Source organism: Ailuropoda melanoleuca, chromosome 16 (assembly GCF_002007445.2).
Source record: "Ailuropoda melanoleuca isolate Jingjing chromosome 16, ASM200744v2, whole genome shotgun sequence".
Classification (NCBI taxonomy): Eukaryota; Metazoa; Chordata; class Mammalia; order Carnivora; family Ursidae; genus Ailuropoda; species Ailuropoda melanoleuca.
In genome coordinates this window covers 22,462,453-22,471,025 of record NC_048233.1, presented here as the reverse complement: position 1 = coordinate 22,471,025, position 8,573 = coordinate 22,462,453, and the positions used below count along the sequence as shown (strand labels likewise).

Here is an 8,573-nt window from a genome sequence, read left to right as displayed (position 1 = left end):
AGGTGCATGTGAGACAAGGCATTTTTACAAAACTTACAGAGACTCAGAATGTCCTCCATTTGACCCACATGGGCCATGTAGGAGAGCTCATGTGCTAAACCAAGTGGTCATCATCCTCATGATCTAGAACCTTGTCAGTCCCAAGAGGTATTCTGGGTGACTGAACCAGAATTAAGTTTGGTTTCCTACAGCCACTTTTGTCATGGCTGTGATCCAAAGAGTGAGCCAAATAGAATGGTCCAGGGTTGATTTTCAGGAAAGAAAGATTGGACATGCCTAAGAATGGTCAGTACTGGATGCTATGCATGCAGTGGGTTTGGATGGTGGATGATGAACTTTGAGTTTGGAGACTTCACTGCTTTTATAACAAGTGATAAGTAAACTTACTCTTTGTTTTGGAGAGAGACATTATTTCATCTTTTATAGTTTGCTTGTTGTAAGCATAACCCTGAGAAACGGCCTGGGTGAAGAGTGAACATTGCATTCTTGGCCTGTTTTGCGGGACACAGAAGAGCAGAGAGACCATGGAGGAGTGTGTCTTCCATTAGAACTATAAGAAACAATCCTCTGAAACTCATTTCTGTCTGGACCCATGGGAAATATGTTTTAACATTACTCAGTATCCTTGAGAAGAGGACCCCCCCCAAGGAGAATTTTCCATTTGGTCTTGATATGGGGAATAATAATTGGGCTTCTCCCCAACAGTTGGATACATGGAAATAGGTCCTTCTTGACTGCTGGAGAGGCTAAAATCAAAGATGTACATTCTCTGGCACAAGGAGGTCTTTGATAAATCATGTGAATGAAGGATACAGAACTGTAAAGTCGGATGTGCATTTTATGGTGGACTCACTCCTGGTTCCATTTTATTCCCTGCCTCTTTATGCCTTTATCTCATTTTTCTTACTTTTATTTAAACTGTGGTCCATATATACAATGGAATATTACTCAGCTATCAGAAAGAACGAGTTCTCAACATTTGCTGCAACATGGAGCACTGAAGGAGATAATGCTAAGTGAAATAAGTCAAGCAGAGAAAGACAATTATCATATGATTTCTCTCATCTATGGAACATAAGAACTAGGAAGATCGGTAGGGGAAGAAAGGGATAAAGAAAGGGGGGGTAATCAGAAGGGGGAATGAAGCATGAGAGACTATGGACTCTGAGAAACAAACTGAGGGCTTCAGAGGGGAGGTGGGTGGGGGAATGGGATAGGCTGGTGATGGGTAGTAAGGAGGGCACGTATTGCATGGTGCACTGGGTGTTATATGCAACTAATGAATCATCGAACTTTATATCAGAAACCAGGGATGTACTGTATGGTGACTAACATAACATAATAAAAAAAATTAAAAAAAAATCTGAATCAAAGATCCACTTATTTTTTATTAGCTGGAATTCACATCCAGGTCTACTAATTCCAGTGCCCCAAATTGTATCTAGTTCTATTCTCTTTGAAATTTTAAAACAACTGGTTAATATTTTTATCTTAAACAATTTGTGAAGAAAGTTGTTCAGTCTGTCTCCTCTGTCACTACCATGTTGGTTCTGTTTCTGGTGGTTTAGTCAGTTTTGTTATTTCTCTCTGTACTCCAGACTCCAATGTTTTGTATACGTAGACCGAGACCTTCTGATGTTAATTTGAAGATGACATCTTATCTTTTTTCAAGCCAACATGTTCAGACCTTTTAGCGATGTATATTACTGATGACCATATTAAGGCTATTTTTTTTTTCCACACAAACAATACCAGACTCAGTTACATCCATTGTTCATCATCCCGTCTGGATAAATCATGTCATTATTTCTTTCACTTCTTTTTGTACTGAAAAACTTATGAGAATTTATGTGTTATAATTCCCTGCTATAGGAAGACAGAAAAATATGTTGTGGGTCACAGCTATGCCCAGGTAAACACTCAGAATTCAGAAGCTGCCTATAGGAATTAAATGTTTTTGTTGTATAAATGCTTGATGCTTGATCATCTGTCTATGCAACAGAAATTAAAAGTAGCTGAAAAATGAATGGACATATTGCACAACCAAAGAGGTGTTTAAAATAACTGAAAGTTGGGGCGCCTGGATGGCTCAGTCGTTAAGTATCTGCCTTCGGCTCAGGGCCTGATCCCAGAGTCCTGGGATCGAGCCCGCATCAGGCTTCTCCGCTGGGAGCCTGCTTCTTCCTCTCCCACTCCCCCTGCTTGTGTTCCCTCTCTTGCTGGCTGTGTCTCTCTCTGTCAAATAAATAAGTAAAATATTTATAAATAAATAAATAAATAAATAAATAAATAAATAAATAAATAAATAAAATAACTGAAAGTGGTGTGACCAAATCTGACTACTGGGGTAGTGATTGAATTGATTGAATTCAATTCTCTGTCCTGGAGCAGAGTTACCTAGAAAGCAGACATTTTGAGCATACAAAACAATGTGCAATAATTTAACATTTTCTTTTTAAAATCAATCTATGAATTAAATTCTAAGTTTGTTTAAGTGTATCACCATCAATGAGAAGATGGGGGTAGAAGTCCCAGATACCTAGACATTGAACTTTTATTTATTCTCTTCAAATAATTTACTGGGATTTCAATAAGAAGGACATTTTTTAGTGATTGTTTAAACCATCCTCTTCGTTTTATGTACTTGTTGACCTTTCATTTTGTCCATTCTTTCCCTCTCTACCATATTTCACATAATATGTGATGCAATTGGTAATACAGAAACAAGAGTCATCATTAATTCACAGACTCAAATATCTAAACCTTACTGAGACTCAAGCTTGATATTTTATTGCCTTGCTTGACAATGAGTTTTGTTACTAATTCTAAGTTAGGAAAACATGTCAGTCATTATCCTTTTTCTTATAAATGAAACCATGGATCTCATTGCAGGTAAACCTCTACATATTTATGACTCAAATTTTATAGGAGTAGAGAACAGAGAACATACTGTGAAAGCTGGGCCTGAAGGAAATCCACATATTAAAAAAAGCCCAGTACTATTGGGGTGCCTGGGTGGCACAGCAGTTAAGTGTCTGCCTTCGGCTCAGGGCGTGATCCCAGCGTTATGGGATCGAGCCCCGCATCAGGCTCCTCCGCTATGAGCCTGCTTCTTCCTCTCCCATTCCCCCCTGCTTGTGTTCCCTCTCTCGCTGGCTGTCTCTATCTCTGTCAAATAAATAAATAAAATCTTAAAAAAAAAAAAAAACCAAAACCCCAGTACTTTTACATGTTTATGCCCCCCCCATGTTGCATAATCATTTTTAAAATTAAAGGACAGAAATCAAACTGAGAAACAGTAAGTTAAGAGACAAGATGTTGGGACTACAAGTGTTTCACTTGAATAGACCCAATCTCGTTCACTTTTTTTCCTTGGAGGAAAGGAAATTTTAACAATCAGAATAATGAACACGCTTCAATAATGGGAGCAATGCAGTTGTGGTTTTGGCTGTATAAAGTATCTGGGTTTTATACATTATTTCCCCTTTTCAAAACTGACTGAAATTTTTAAAAAGTTCATTCTAAATATTTAGCAAAATGAGAAAGCTTAAAAATGAGAATTAATTTTTAAATGTACGTACTACGTTACATTTCAGTCAACTTCCGGCAGCAAAACCAGCGTTGGCAGTTTTACCAACTGTTTGTAACCAGTTCAGTTGGGTCTGGCTCTCAGTTGTTAATGTAGTACTACCGATCTTAATTCGTAGGACCACAAGGGAATGTTTAAATAAAGAACACTCGATTTCATAGTAGTTTTTAAATGAAAACATATGTATCTGTAATAGGGCTTTAAAAGTTTTTTTCAGTAAGTACTTAATGTGTGGCATCTGCCAGGTATAGTGTGTCTCTTTCAGTTTTTCTGAGGAGACACATCAAACTCAGTAAAATTAATATTTTAGATGTTGGTGTCTTGGGAATTATCAGGATTAAGAATGCCCAGGGAAGGAAGATTGTTGTCAGTAATTTTCCTTTCATACAAGATCCCTTATATTGTATATAGGGTGAGAAGAAGAGGAAGAGAAGACGACCTTAAAATACCTTCTCAAAGATGGTTGATTTGAAGAAGCTCACTTCTAAAATTTGATATGCACAGTGTGTTTGGTGAGACAGGTAAACATAGACATGGGATAAACTGCTTGTGTACCTGGGATTCTTATCCAATATTTTAAGTTCCTTTGAGTGGTGTCAGTGTTTCAGTCCATAGTCACTAAACTTAAATTATCATTTTATAATACATTCTTGTTAATGGAGTGAGGGTTGATAAATGACATTAATTTTTAAAAAATGGATAATAATCATTAAAATGATGTTACATATTGGGTCTCTTGCATCACGTAAATTTCTCTCCACTTCTCAGGCCACAGATTTTCATGTTTATTAGTATCCCTCTCTGTCTTCTTTAGGATTCCCAAGTGCCTTGTCTCTGCTATTTTTAACATAGATGACCAAATAAATCCGAGATGAGCTTTGTGCAAATCAGCTATGGTCAAATATTGTATATTCCTAATATGTACTAGCATCCCCTCAATATCTCCAAATATGTTGGGGGAATTAAGATTGCCTCAAACATTTTTAAAGATCTTGAATACTTTGGACAAAAATAAAGCCCTCTCCCATCCATAATATTTCTAGAATATTGGAATGCAGATTGATACAAATGTCAGTTGATTTGCCTTACTTTTCCCCCATATTTTGAGTGCTATATATAATATATATCCATACTTGAATATATATGTGTGTGTGTGTATAGTGTGTGTCTGTATATTCTATATATATATTGAAAGTTAGCATAGCAGAGTAGTTAAGAGTCTTGAAGCTAGATTACTTTGGTGTGAGTCCAGGCTCCATCATCTGCTAATTGAATCAGTTTTGACAAATTATATAGCATCTCTGTGACTCAGTTTCCTTATTTGTTAAATAATATAATAAAATTATGTACCTCATGGGGCGGTTGTGAGGAAAATGAGTTCATGCACAAAAAGCACTTTAGAACATGTCTATAAAGTTACAGGGATTCAAAAACTTTAGTAATTGTTATAATATGCATCCTATGAATATATACATATGCATATATAATTGCCTAGTCTACAATATTTTGTAGACTAAAATGCTAAATGCATTTTATGTGTAATGCATAGTATATATGCACACTCCCTGTATGGTACATTTCGGTTTTCTTGAAAATTTGAGTTATCTAATGACCAATATGAGAATACTGACGTAGCTCATGTCTGGACTGTACATATAAATTTAGCATTTTACATCTACCCATTCAGTGAATTAACGTTTCTCGCTGAACACTGGCTCTAATTCCAAGTGTAAGTGGCATCAAGGTGAAGTGGAAGAGCACAGGGTCAAGCAGGGGCACTCTGGATTCTCGTTCGGACACGAACACTTAGAAGCTATATGCTTTTGGGTAAGTCATTTAACCTCTCTGAGCTTTAGTTTTTTCTTCTGCGAAGCAGGGATGCAACATTTCTTGGAAGTTTGTGGTGAGAAGTAAAAGTACATAAAAGAAGCACTTGGCCAAGAGCCTGGCACATAGTAAATGCTTGATAAATGGAAACACTGATCTTTAATGTGTCAGTCCCACTTCAAAGGTGGCTATTTTTTCAAAAGCCCAACACAAACAAACATCCCACTGGAAGTGTTTGATCAGCTATGCTGTTGCTATATAATGACCATGAGTTAGTCCTAAGGGCATGTGGTTTCAATAACCATAATGATTGGAAGTTCTGCTGCTGTAGGAGCAAAAGGGAAGAGGTTGGTGTAACTCGTTTCATCAATATCTTACCAGGCAGCTTGCAACTTTGCCCCTTCTCTCACTCTGACCAGCCTCACCTCTTCTTCCAGTAAGAAGCCCCAGAAGCAGTTACACTGAAAAAGCCATAGATGCTGAAACCCCGAGGGCTGGCAGCACTCTGCTTGGTGGGGTTAGGCCAAGCAGGCATCTTTGTCACCCACTGGCCAGAGACCCAGGGGAAAAAGACTCACTCAGTCCCTTTATTTTCACTGAGTCTGAGAGAAATGGATTAAAACCTCGGGGCAGTTCACTGTAAATGGCAATTTCTTTTCAAATGTTATATATTTTCATATAATTGGTAGTAAGGGGTCCTTTTTTTTTTTTTTTGGTAGTTGGGCCTGATTCGCCCCTTGCATATTATATAAGGATCTGGGTCTGACATAGTAATAGCTAATTGTGAAAAGCAAGTACCTGTGTAATAAATCATTTAATGTATGCCAAGAACTCCTTAGTATAATAATAATAATAATTCAAGGGATAGTGCAATTATTGATAAATTCTTATGGATTCTTATTTCTTACCACACAAGTGGGTCTGACATGAAGCTTGCATGATACAAGAAATGTGAGGAGAGGTAGCATATAGGAAAGATGTTTCATGCACATGTGCAAAGAATTTTTTCACACAGTTGCTGAAGCCACATTGATCCAGCAATTTGAATGTTATTATTATCCCTGGTCTCTCTCATTAAATACTTAAGAAAACATAGTAAAATTGTTTAAGGATACACATTTAGAATGCCATATCCAGAGCTATATCTAAGTAGCAAATGATTACACTGCTTATAAATTCTAGGCAGATGATAATTTAGAGTACCCATGAAAGCCCTGAGTTTATTTGATTGTTCTCTTAATTACTGGGCTCTATGCTATCAAATATTTGTGGAAGAGGAAGCTTTTCTTTGTGGGAGTGGATAATAACTGTGCTTACACTTTGAAAAATTTGCCTTGAGTTATTAAGATTTGCATTTCTCACTTTTGTTCCAAGGAAAGGTGTTTTGCCATTTTTAGAAAGCAGGTACAAAATAATCAATCATCAAACACCCAGAAAGTTTCCACTCTAGACAAGTGCAAAATCTCAGGTATTAGCAATCCACCTCCAGAAACAAATCTATGAGGGGTGGAAAGGGGGAGAAAGGATGTATCACTTTTCTAGGTGAATATATTGTGATTGGTATGTGTTGCGTGCATTAAGAAACTATATTTGCTTACTAGCTGCCATTTAGAAACCAGCCCGAAAAAGTCTGAGAGAGACCGCACAGACAGGCAAGCCGTAAGCCTCCCTCCCATGCTGCTTCAGTGCCCTGCTCTTCCAGGCGCGTGAAGAATAAACAGACTGTGGTCATTGATCTCCAGGTTGTGTTGTTGCACTCTGGGAAATGCTGGGGGGTGCCCAGGGACGCCGCTCAGTCAGTGGATACGCATCTGAAGAAAATCGCCAAGATGAGGAAAGAGAACATGCAAATCGGCTAGAGAAGAGGAAAGAAGAGCAAGAAAAAGAAACGTGTTGCTCGTATTGTGTTTTAGTCCCCTTACCGGCTGCCTCCCGCGTGACATCTCCCTTCTTGCCCCTTTCTGGACACCAGTTCTAGGAAGATCACTTGGGACCCCGACTCCTCCCCACCCCGCCCCGCTCCACCCTAGTTTGAGATTTAATAGGGTTTCTTTTCTTTTTCCTTTTCTTTCTTTTTCTTTTCCTTTCCTTTCCTTTCTTTTCTTTTCTCTTTTCTTTTTTCTTTTCTTTTCCCTTTCTTCTTTTTTTTTTTAAGTCCTGGCAAACCGGCAGCTGTTATAAATCAATGGAAGTAAGATTGGAAGCGATAAGCGCCAGAGCAGCCTGGGCGCTGTCAGAGCACACACTTAAATCAGCCCCTCAGCTTCTGCTCCGAGCATTACCTACGGAGTTTCTTCCCATGGTGATGTAACTCTGAGGGTCTCTCTCTCCCCTCTCTCGCCTGCACGCGCTGACTCCAGTGTCCCTGGAGTCGAAAGCCCAGCGTCAAGCGTTTCCCCCCTAAATATCATTCCCCGGTTCTTGGGCATTGGGTCGCTTGGGTTCACCCCCACAAAACAAAACCAGTTCAACCACCCCCGGAGACGGGTGAGAGAGCCTCAAAACTTTTCTCCCCCCGCACCCCAAGGAGTAGGTGGGTTCAAAGTGCCGGCGGCGGGCGCACAGCCGGGCTCGGGGAGGTAGTGGTCGCTTTAAAAACCGAACCTCTCGCTGCTTCAGCCTTCGCGCCGGGCAAACGGCGGCTCGCCTCCCAGAAGGTTCCGCGGACACACGCAGACCCCCACACGCGCCCCCCGTGCGAGCTTTACTGTGTGCAAACGGGGATGAGGGGCAAGCAGGGGCCCAGGTAATGGTTCCAGGGCAGCGGGTGAGGTTCCAGCGCAGGGAAGAAGTTGACAAAGGGGACCTGACTAAACATGAACGCGTATTTATAGATGCGAGCTCCATCGAGATCCAGAGATAACCCACTCTCCCTGCCTCCTTCCACTCCTGCCATTTCATTTTATCGCTCCTTTAAGTGGAGGGCAGATTTTTTTTTTTTTTTTAACATTCCTGCACCGTGTGGGTAATCACCGCGTTATTTACAATCTAGTTACTCTGCAGCAGACGGGGAAGCAAACTCTGGGGCTCCTTTCCTTCGGATGGACAGAGAGGGCGGCCAGGCGGCGAGCTGCAGGAAGGAGGTCAGGGTGGGTTTGCGGGAGCTCGGGGGCGACCTGGAGGGAGTCCGAGCCCGGCACCGCCCCCGCGCCCGCCC

General features: G+C 40.2%; 1 protein-coding gene across 1 annotated transcript in view; it reads left to right on the top strand.

Moving 5' to 3' along the window:
* Positions 1-8,419: 8,419 nt before the first annotated feature.
* Positions 8,420-8,573, top strand: part of SOX5 (SRY-box transcription factor 5) — a 960,947-nt gene continuing 960,793 nt past the window's right edge. The window contains exon 1 of the mRNA XM_034644599.1: positions 8,420-8,499. The gene's annotated coding sequence lies outside the window, so the exon portion shown is untranslated. The remainder of the gene's footprint in view (positions 8,500-8,573) is intronic.